The sequence below is a fragment of the Diabrotica virgifera genome, chromosome 10 (assembly GCF_917563875.1).
Source record: "Diabrotica virgifera virgifera chromosome 10, PGI_DIABVI_V3a".
Taxonomy (NCBI): domain Eukaryota; kingdom Metazoa; phylum Arthropoda; class Insecta; order Coleoptera; family Chrysomelidae; genus Diabrotica; species Diabrotica virgifera.
Window position 1 is genome coordinate 66357210 of NC_065452.1, and position 11959 is coordinate 66369168.

An 11959-nucleotide genomic window follows, 5' to 3' on the forward strand; every position below is an offset into this window, starting at 1 on the left:
ATTTCTAAATTATATTAAACACAGTATTTGTTGCTACAGTCAATTCACTGGAAATTTTACACATTGTTTTCCCTTTGTGGTACTGATGAATAATAATTTCTCGCACTTTTGGATCAGTAGGTTTTCCACGTGGCATTATTGTACTTTACTGATAATAAAACTGACAGTTGTTAATTTATTCATACTCAAATTACGCGTTATAATTATTGTTAACAACAAACTAGCTACCTACTCGTATGTTTGATTTCAACGCCTTCTTTCCGTCAAGCTGATAAAACTTCACGCGATTCTCGCCAGGCACGCCAAAACACGAGGAAAATTAAAAAAATGTTCCAATATTTAGTTCTCAGCAGTTTTCGATTATTAGACAATTAATTGAACAGTAATCCACATAAAATATATAATGAAACCGTAGAAATAATTCCATACATCATAAAAAATGTTGTTCATTTCATATTTACATTTAAAAAAAGAATTTCGGTAAATTTGCATTTTATTCACCAAATACCTGCTTGTTCCAAAATATAGTTGTTAGGGTTCGTAGTATCACGTGCGATGAGAAAAAATGAGGTACATACAGTATGGTGCAAATGAAAGGAATAAATTCGGTATTTCGTAAACCGGCGACGATAAGGAAAAATACCAAAGCAGGTGGATTTTTATTTTTAAATTATGATATTTTGGCATATGTCATACTAGTGACGTCATCCATCCGGGTGTGATGACGTAATGATGATTTTTTTAAATGGGAATAAAAAGGTTATTCAATTCTTTATTCAGTAATATAAACATTTACATAATTATTTATACAGGGTGTCCAAAAAAATTTTAATTAAATTATTTGACAAAAAAGATTATATGTAATTTATTTAATTCAAAATACATTTTACTGTTGCCCGAAAACAGAAAAAAATGTTTATTTCACAAATAAATATTACTTTTGATTAAATTGAATGTTCCAGCCAGCTCCCGCCAGCCGCCACCTGCTTCTTAGAAGTTTGAACATGTAATTTAAGCGAATAGCAATGTTTATTTGTGAAAGAAACATTTTTTTCTGATTTCCGACAGCAATAAAATGTACATATTTTGAATTAAATAAATTACATACATTTTTTTTTTGTCAAATAATTTAATTTAAAAACGTTTTTTTGGAAAAATGTATTTTGAATTAAATAAATTACATACATTCTTCTTTTTTTTGTCAAATAATTTAATTTAAAAAATGTTTTTTGGACACCCTGCATAAATAATTATGTTAATGGTTATATTACGGAAGTACCGAAAAGACAGAACCGGCTTGTAAATATTAGAAACTTAATACAAATTAAGTTTAATTAATTAATTATTGATTTAGGATAAACGAGTAATATAGAAACCCGGAGTATTGTTTGAGAGGGACATCCGCTTTCGACGTGTTGAGTGGGGCGGGTCACCTTATCGCGAACAATACTACGTACAGAGAGAATAAAAACATAAATAAAAAAAATAATAATCTTATAATAAATTATTAGAATAGGATTTTCAGTCTAGAAGACAAACAGATGAACAACGAAGGAAAAAGACACAAACCGTAACACGACAGCTCGATTGAAGAAGACAAAGAAGAGCAACATAAAAGTAAAATAGCTCCAGCCGCGCATAAAAAAAGTGAGTACAATATTAACGGACATGGAAGAGATTAAGATATTGCTGAGCCAGATGAGGCAAGAAATCAAAGATATCTTGGAAAGCAAAACAGAAATTAAAGATGAAATCAAGTATATGAAAAGTGAACTGGAAGATATTAAGCAGAAACAGAACATTTAAAAAGAGAAGTAGAAAAGAAAGAACAAACATGGGAAAAAGAAAACGAAAAACTCAAAAAAGCGTTAACACTCATGGAGAATAGATTAGAGAAGATCGATAAAGAAAAAATACGCAATAAATTAATCATAACAGGAATTGAGGTAGATCTTGAAGATGAAGTTGGACTAAGAGAAAACATACAAAAAAATGATGGAAAAAGAGCTGCAACTGAAAATAGAATTTAAAAGTGCGTTTAAGATAGGATACAGGAAATGTACCTATAATAGAAACGAAGAGCTTTGAAGACAAACAGAAAATAGTGCAAGAAAAAGGTAAACTTAAATACACAAGAGACTGTAGAGAAATATACATAGATGCAGCGCTGACGTTCAAGGAAGCAAAGATACAAAAAGAAATCAGAGACATAGCAAAACAGGAGAGAAGCAAAAGTAAAAGTCAGAAATTAGAAATAAATGACAAGGTGCTAAAATGGAATACAAGAGAAAATAAACTCATAGAAATTGAAAATGTCCCAAAAAACAAGACAAAATAGAATGGATGGATGAAAAGGAAACAGACAATGCAAAAGAAGAGGAAAATGAGTCACGGTATATTCAAAATAATAAGAAAAATACAAAAAAAAGAAAGAGAATTAAGAAAATGACAAAGAAAAATTGAAACATGGAACGTCAAGGCACTGCTAGAAGAAGGAAAAATAGAAGAACTAGCCACACAGTTAAAACAATACAAGATAGATATTGCAGGAATTCAGGAAACCAGGTGGGGAGACATGTAAAAATCGAAAAAAAAAATTATACAGTATGGTATGCTGGAGAAGAAAAACGGATATGGATGAACGGCTTTTATGGTGTTAGGGGAAATGAGACATAAAGTTATGGAATTTAAACCCATAAGTGAAAGAATATCATACATAAGGGTAAACAGCAAACCGAACAAATTGTCCATAATAAATGTCTGTGCACCCACAGAAAACAGTGATGACTTGATAAAACAACAGTTCTATGAAACACTAGAAGAAAATGCCGAAAAAATCCCAGGAGAAGATATACTAATTATTATAGGCGATTTCAACGCCCAAATAGGCAAAGAAAAATGCTTTAGGGAGGTTGCAGGGGAAAACTCATTACATAGCACAACAAACAATAATGGAGAAAGACTATGTAATTTAGAAGCGGCATTAAACATGGACATAAGTAGCACGAGATACATACACAAAATAACATGGATGAGACCAGGAAGTCTGGAGGGGAATCAAATAGACCATGTACTTATTAAAAAGTCACACAAACAGTCGATAAATGACGTTAGATCTCACAGAGGGACCAACATCGATTCGGACCATATGCTAGTGATTGCAAAATGTAAAATAAAAATAACAAAGAATGAAAGACGAAAAGCACAGGGAATATGGGGCGTAGATAAATTGAAAGAGAAAAGAGTAAAAAGAAGATTTGTAAAAGAAGTAAATGCAGAGATGCAGTTCAAGGAGGAACAGTGGAAAAAATCAAACAAGGAATAAACAAAGCAGCAGAGAAAGTGGTTGGAAAAATGCAAAAAGAAAGAAGAAACAATTGGTTTGACGAAGAGTGCAAACTAGCAGTGGACGAAAAGAATAAAACCAGATTGAAATGGCTAAGCACAGACAAAGAAGAGGAACGAGAAAAATACCAAGATCAAAGGAAAAAGACAAAGAAATTGTTTAAATCAAAGAAAAATAAAAAAGTTGACGAAATTTTGAACGAGATCGAAACAGAAAATAAGAGACACAATTCAAAACCACTGTACCAATACTTAAAGCTAGGTAGTCGAAAACGGACAGCTAATGTAGCCATAGAAGCAGAAACATGGCAGAAGTATTTCGAAGAAATGCATCAAGAAACGCATATAGAAGAAGAAAGAAAAACAATAATGAACCCGGAACAAGGTGAAGAAGAAAAATTGACCTATACAGAAGTAAAAGATAAAATATGCAAATTGAAAAACGGGAAAAACAGCGGGAGACGACGGAATATGTGCAGAACTTATAAAATACGGAGGTGAGGCACTATACAGAAAGATTTATGAACTAATACAGAATATATGGAGTAAGGAAACAATGCCCGAAGAATGGAAGAAAGGAATTATTGTGACAATCCCAAAACAAGGAGACCACAGGATATGTCAAAACTACCGAGCAATTAATTTACTCAATGTAACATATAAAGTAATGACTGGTATAATTAGAGACAGACTAACAATATCCACAGAACAAAGCATAGGAGGCTACCAGTACGGTTTCAGAAAAGGAAGATCTACGATAGATGCTATCCATACACTAAAACAAGCGATAGAGAAAACATACGAGTACAACGGAGAAGCACATATTATTATTTTCCTAGACTTTAAACCGGCCTTTGACAAACTAAGTAGAAGAAGAATGATCCAAGACTTACAAGAGAGCAAAATACCAAATAAAATTATAAGAGTGATAGAAATGACAATGCGAGATTACAAGCAACAATAGACACCGGAAGAGAGAACAGAAATAATAAAAATAAAAAATGGAGTAAGACAAGGAGATGCGCTCTCAACGGTACTATTTATTCTATCATTAGACAAGATAATAAAAAAGTTGTCAAACGCAGGAACTATAAATAAAAATGCAGTACAAATAATTGGATATGCGGACGATATAACCATAGTAGTAACAGATAAAAGGGCATTAAAGAAAACCTTCCAAGAAATATAAAACGAATCCAAACTGAGAGGACTGGAAATAAATGAAAATAAAACAAAATACATGAATGTAAGCAAAAAAAAGAAGACGCAACTAACAATAGACGCACACAGCTTCGAAGAGGTTGAAATGTTCAAATATTTGGGAGTATAAAGACCGCGTCCCACCATCAAATAATTTGATCAAACAGTTTGAGCAAACTCCGGAAGTACGTCAAAGTGATGTCACAATTGCAGTTTTTTTGAAATTCTAAAAATCTGCTCTCACTATCAGTCTAGTTTGATCAAATTTTTTGTATTGAATTGTCTAACTTGTTTGTACTTTATTTAAAATTAAAATTTTTCATTATTATCCACAATGAACACTCAGGATGTGACGTCACTAACTGTCACTTTCAGTTTGCTCAAACCAGTTTGATCAAATTATTTGATGGTGGGACGCGGCCTTTAGTCAACAGAAGAAATGAAAGTCTAGATATGAAAAGAAGAATTCAAGCGGGAAACAAAGCATTCTACAGAAATAAAAAAATTTTCAGAGATAAGAAGATAAGCCGAAATACAAAAAGGAAAATCTACAAAACGAGCATAAGACAATAGTGCTATATGCTTTGGAGATATTCACATTAACAGCAAGAGAAGAAGAGCAAGAGCAGCTGAAAGTTTTTGAGAGTAAATTATGAGAAAAATTCTGGGACCAAAGAGGGAAAACGAGGATGCAAGACAATGGATGAACCACGAAATACAAGAATGGATGGATCAAGAGAACATAGTTAGAGCAATAAAAGCACAGAGAATTAGATGGTAGGACACATAATGAGAAGAGAGAAGAACAATCCATTAAGTTTTAACCGAATGGATACCACCAGGTACAAGAACCAGAGGCAGACCTAAACCCAGATGGAGACAACAAGTGGAAGAAGACTTAAGAAGTACCTATAGAAATTAGAAATATAGGAAGGAAAATCAAAGAGAGAGAAGAATGGAGAAAGGTAGTGGAAACAGCGAAGTCACACCAGCAACTGTAAAACCTAACTCAGAATGGGATGATCCCCCACAAAAGAATCTTCAAGTGAAAACAGCTTCAGCTTCCTCGGGAGCGTATAGCTTGTATATTACTGAATAGACAAATAAATAAACTTTCAAATGAGCTAGCACACGACACCTATTCTCATTTAAAAAATCATTGATTACGTCATCACGCCCAGATGGATGACGTCACTAGTATGACATATATGCCAAAATATAAGTTAAAAATAAAAATCGACCTGTTTCTGGATTTTTCATTAAAGTCGCCGACTTACGAAATAACGAATTTATTGCTTTCATTTGATCCATACTGTGTACTTGGGTCAGGCCATGGAGTTGGGGTGTTTACATTGTAAAATGACATGCACCCTACCTTCCGTGCTATGGCATGCTGGACGAGCCATACAGCCTGTAGGCAACACCCCGAAGTATGAGCGGGAACAAAAAGTGTATTAATACTCATACGCTTATGAAACGCACCTGGCGGATCATAAGGGCCTTCACATTTTACTCTTTTTCAACTAGTCTTGAGTGAAATGTCTTTAATCTTTCCTATCGGCCTCTCTTGGCTACCTCTTCTTCTTCCGACCCCGAATGGCTATTAGGTTTCCGAGGGCAGACGGGTCACTATATTTCTTTCTACAACCTACCTGCTCTTCACCGAATGATTGCCGGTATAAGCAATCCCCCACTTACTGACCAACGGCTTCGGGCAGATGAGTTGGTAAGTGGCAGGGCACTCTTTTGTCCTGAGACTGAGAAATCGCTCTCGAAGGCGGATGAACCCTACAGAATGGTCAACGGTATAAGAATGCAGAAGGCAACGGGAAACCACTGCATTAAAGACTCATGGAGTATCCCTAGAAATCGTCATGGCTTACAGAAATGACAATCAACAACCTACTAATCATGGTTCTCGGATGCCAAGATTCGGCAGGGGAAGAAACAACAGCAACGACAGGGCTTCCCAGGCCGTTAGTCAGCGAAATCCCTGTTCCCTAAATATATACAAATACACCTACAAAATCGCTACATGGAATGTAAGAAGTATGTATGAACCTGGAAAACTGAGGAATATACAGCAAGAGATGATGCGACTAGATATCGATATATTAGGAATAAGCGATACAAGATGGGTCAGTTCTGGCGAACTCAATACAGACAATGGGCGAATCTATTACTCTGGAAGCAGCGACACCCAACACAGATATGGAGTTGCTATGATCCTCAGTGAAAAAGTAACGAGATCAGTAACAGGCTTCGTTCCGGTGTCCGAAAGAATTATAATGTTGCAGTTATTGACAGCTCATGGAAAAATGAACCTAATTCAGATTTATGCGCCAACTGCTGACAAAAATGAAGAAGAAATAGAGAACTTTATAGCGAACTTCAAAAAACATTACAGCTCACAGCATCTAGAGACATAACAGTGATCATGGGTGATTTCAATGCAAAAATTGGCGAAGGAAAATGCTACCCTAATGTAGGGCCATATGGACTTGGCGAACGAAATGACAGAGGGGATCGCCTAATAGAATTTTGCCAGGAACATAATGTTGTAGTCGCAAATACATTCTTTAAATTACCTAAGCGACGCCTTTATACATGGAAATCGCCAGCTGACAAAGACAACAAAATCGTCAGAAATCAAATTGACTACATCCTAATAAAGCACAGATATCGAAACTCAATTCAGGCAGTAAAGGCATATCCAGGAGCGGACGTATCTTCTGATCACAGTCTTCTTATTGCTAGGTTTCAACTTCAACTAAAAAAGACGCAAAAAAGCCGCAACAACAATAAACTTAACATACAGAAACTTAAGTCAGAAGAAATAAAAGAAAATTTGAAACATGAAATCAACACAAATCTAGATAGAAACCCAGGAAATAATTGCAACGTAGAACAGCAGTGGCAATTCTTCAAAACCTCTATATTAGAGCCAAATAAGAAAGTACTTACAACAACCAAATGTAAGAAAGAAGAATGGATGACGGAGGAAATTCTAGAGTTGATGAATGAAAGAAGAAAAAACAAAACAATTAATAAGACTCGCTATAAACAGCTTCAAAACCAAATAAGAAGAAAAATTAGGGAGGCTAAAGAAACCTACTTCTCTGAAAAATGTAAAGAAATAGAAGAACTTCAAAACAGATATGACAACTTCAACCTACATAAAAAAAGTCAAAGAACTAGCCGGAATAGGAAATAGAAGAACCTCAAATATATTGCTCGACAAAAACGGAAATATTATAATGGAGACAGAACGAAAACTACGAAGATGGAAAGAGTACATCGAGGAACTATTTCATGACCAGAGAGAAGCTAGTACATCCGTAGATAGCCAAACCGGAGATGTAGGCCCAGAGATAACCAAATCAGAGGTTAGTCAGGCAATAAACTCTATGAAAACCAATAAATCTGCTGGTCCAGATGAATTACCTAGCGAGCTGATAAAGTTGGTCAACGAGAAAAACCTGGACATAATAGTAGAACTGTTCAACGCTATCTATACTACGGGAATCATTCCTAGAGAAATGTTGACATCAGCATTTGTGTGTTTGCCAAAAAAAGTGAATGCCAAAGAATGCATTGACTACCGAACCATAAGCTTAATGTCACATACCTTGAAAATTCTGCTGAAAATTATCCACGCCAGAATACACTCTAAACTGGAGCTGGATATTAGTGACACTCAATATGGGTTCCGCAATGGAATGGGCACCAGAGAGGCATTATTCTCCTTCAACGTGCTGACACAGAGATGTTTGGATGTTAACCGTTCTCTTTACGTCTGTTTTATAGACTACAATAAAGCGTTTGATAAAGTAAAACATGACCGACTCATGGAAATTCTAAAAACTAAAAACCTAGATGAAAGAGATTTAAGACTAATAACACATCTCTATTACAATCAGCCAGCAATAGTAAGAATTGAAACAGAAACATCTGAAGAAATGGAAATAAAGAGAGGAGTCAGGCAAGGCTGCATACTATCACCTCTATTATTTAACGCTTATTCTGAAGAGGTAATGCGAGAAACTCTGGAAGATGAAACAGTCGGCATAAGAGTAAATGGAGTCTTAGTTAACAACATCAGATATGCAGATGATACAGTAATAATAGCCGATAATTTACAAGACCTGCAAATACTCATGAATAAAATAGTAAGGTGTAGTAGGGAGTACGGACTCTCTCTCAATATCAAAAAGACAAAGTTTATGAAAATTAGTAAAAACAACCATAATACTAACGAAATCTTGATAGTAGAGGGCCAGCAGATAGAAAGAGTAAAAAAGTACACTTACCTAGGGACACTTATAACCGAAAATAATGACTACACTGCAGAAATCAAAGTCAGAATCGAGAAAGCACGTTCTAATTTTATGAAAATGAAAAAGGTCCTATGTAGCAAAGATTTAACATTAGCTCTTAAAGTACGCCTAACAAAATGTTACGTATATAGTGTACTATACTATGGACTGGAATCATGGACGTTAAATGTAGAGACAATGAGACGACTTAACGCCTTTGAAATGTGGACGTATAGAAGAATTATGAGGGTTTCCTGGGTAGATAGAGTTACGAACAATGAAGTACTGAGAAGAATAGGTAAAGAGAAGGAAGTTGAACTTACAATTAAAGAAAGAAAACTACAGTACCTCGGACATGTGATGCGGGGCGAGAAGTATGGCATCCTGCGACTCATAATGCAGGGAAAGATAGATGGCAGAAGAAGCATCGGCAGAAGACGAATTTCATGGCTGAAGAACCTGAGAGAATGGTTTGGATGCAGCTCAAAACAACTATTTAGAGTTACTGCCTCAAAAATTAAAATAGCTATGATGATTGCCATCCTCCGTAGCGGAGATGGCACCTGAAGAAGAAGATGAAGTGTACTAAGTGACATAAAAAAAGACCATTCAGAAATATTGAATTTATTACAATTTTCTGTATACATTTCGTATGAGCAGGCATGGGAACAAATTAAATCTGCCGTAGTAGAAGACTCTAGCGAGAAAATAGTAGTTAAGCTAACTAAAAAACAAAGATTGGACTGACGAAGAGTACGTATCTGGCGATAGCAAAGGAAAAGAAGAATGCCAGACCACAATTATTAAAAGATAATAGAGAATGTAAAATACAGAGGGAAACGAAGCTCTGTGTAGAATGAAAATAGATATGAGCTAAAACGAGATAAAAGAAAATTTCAAAAACAAAAGGTGAGGTCTTTCTATCAAAAAGTTAAGAAGATGGGAAAAGGTTACCAAACTCACTGTGGTCATATGAAAGGCAAAGACGGAAATTTAATCAGTGATCCGGTAGAAATATTGATGAAATAGTGAAAAAAACACTAACCCAAGAGTTATAGACTAAGAACTGGAGGTCATAACTAATATAGAGTTTGTCCTGTGAAATGCGTCCATTGTATATTGATAACTATGATCCCTTGCAGGCTGACACCTCAGTGGATACAGGAAGTAGCAATAAGGGGTGAAAGTGGAAAATTAGTGCAGTCACTAAATAAGGTTTTCACCTCCGATTACGTTGAACCTCCATCGATTTGCATGAAAATTGGTGAGTAGTTAGAGGATACCTCAAGAAACAAATAAAGTGACATTGTGCCAACTTGCGCTTTCACCCTGGGGGTGGATGAATTTTATTAAAAATAACCCCATAATCGATAGAGGGACAACTTTTAAAGAAAATTTATTATATCAAGCTATTAAAATAAATCAATACTTTTTGAGTTATTAAAGATCAAAGAATTTTTCGTGAAAAAAAAATCCATGGTGTAAAGCGGTTTTCATAAATAATTCAAAAACTACATGTTTTAACAAAAAAGTTATTATTACCAAAATTGAAGATAATAAAAAATCAAATAGTAAGGAATCTACTTGAAAAACCTTTTAGGATTAATTAAAAGTGAGTTATAGGCGATTGAATGTATGTATTTTTTTCGGCTAGTACTCAAATCGTAAGTATTCAAGATTAAATAACGGGAAAACTATGCATTTTATAAAATATACTTATTAAACACTTGTCAAAGTACTCAAAAATATCTATCAAGTGAGCTCCAGATAAAGTTGATAGCATCAACGCTAAGCAATTTAAGATGAAAATAAGAAAATAATTTTTACCCCCGAGAAGGGGTGGTATCCATTCCCAGGGTAAAAGCGCAAGTTGGAACCATGTCACTTTCGTTTCTTGAGGTATCCTTTAACTACTCACCAATTTTCATCCAAATCGATGGAGGTTCAACGAAATCGGAGGTAAAAACATTCAGTTGTGCACTAATTTTCCACTTTCACCCCTTATTGTTACTTCCTGTATACACTGAGGCGTCAGCCTTCAAGGGATCATAATTATTATCAATATACAATAGACTCATTTCACAGGACAAACTCCATATTACTTATGACGATGATTTTTGACCTCCAGCTCTCCGTCTATTATTGAATGGTGAGGTGGAGCGGGAAGCAGTAGCCAACTGGCCAGTTGGAGAAAATGAGATAGTTGAAAGGTAGCCTACAGAGGAGGAGGCAACGACAGCAATACAAGAAATGAAAAATAACAGAAGTCCTGGGTCCTGGGAAAAATGGCATAAGCATAGAGATTGAGTTTGGTGGAGATCAACTGCAGAGAAGGATATATCAACTAATCAGTGGCGTACTGAGAGCGTACCAGGGCGCTCTAACGCGCTTTTTGCTTCTTTTGTTTCTGATTTGATAAGAAAATGTTGAACTATACAAGTACACACTAGGAAATGTAACTGCTTAATAAATTTTAATTTTTGTGTAGGTACTTAAAAATAAAAACGAAGAATACCTATTCATGAAAAAATTTCAAAACAAAATTTATTAAGAAACACAGGGAACGCTTTTGTAAGGTTCCTTACTCGTTTTACCTGTTTACCGAAGTTTCAACACTTGTTTAAAAACTAACCGCCGATGCCTGCCTACACGTGCTAACTTAAACACTTATATTTTTTTATATTACCACAATCCATAAATAAGTTCTAGGTAAACTACAAAGTTGTAGAAATTTGGAAACTTATCAATGCAAGTTTTATACGGTGGGTCATAAAAATAATCCCAATACAATAAGCTCGATGCTCAATACTCGTGTTTCTAGCACCCTCATCATTCAGCCTGTACTTTTAGGTAATTCTTAATAACGAAATTAAATTCAAAATACATATAGACAATATGTAGTGGTAAGGATAAATATAGACACTAATTTCTTTTTAAGAAAATCTCGTCCTTTGATAAACCCCACCGTTATCCAGGGTTTTTTTGGATATTTTTTGATTTAACCGTTTTATCTCCCTAGAGGTTTGCATGTAATTATTTGACTTATTTATAAATGTATCATATGCAATTTGATAATCTATTTTGTTAATATAAATTTT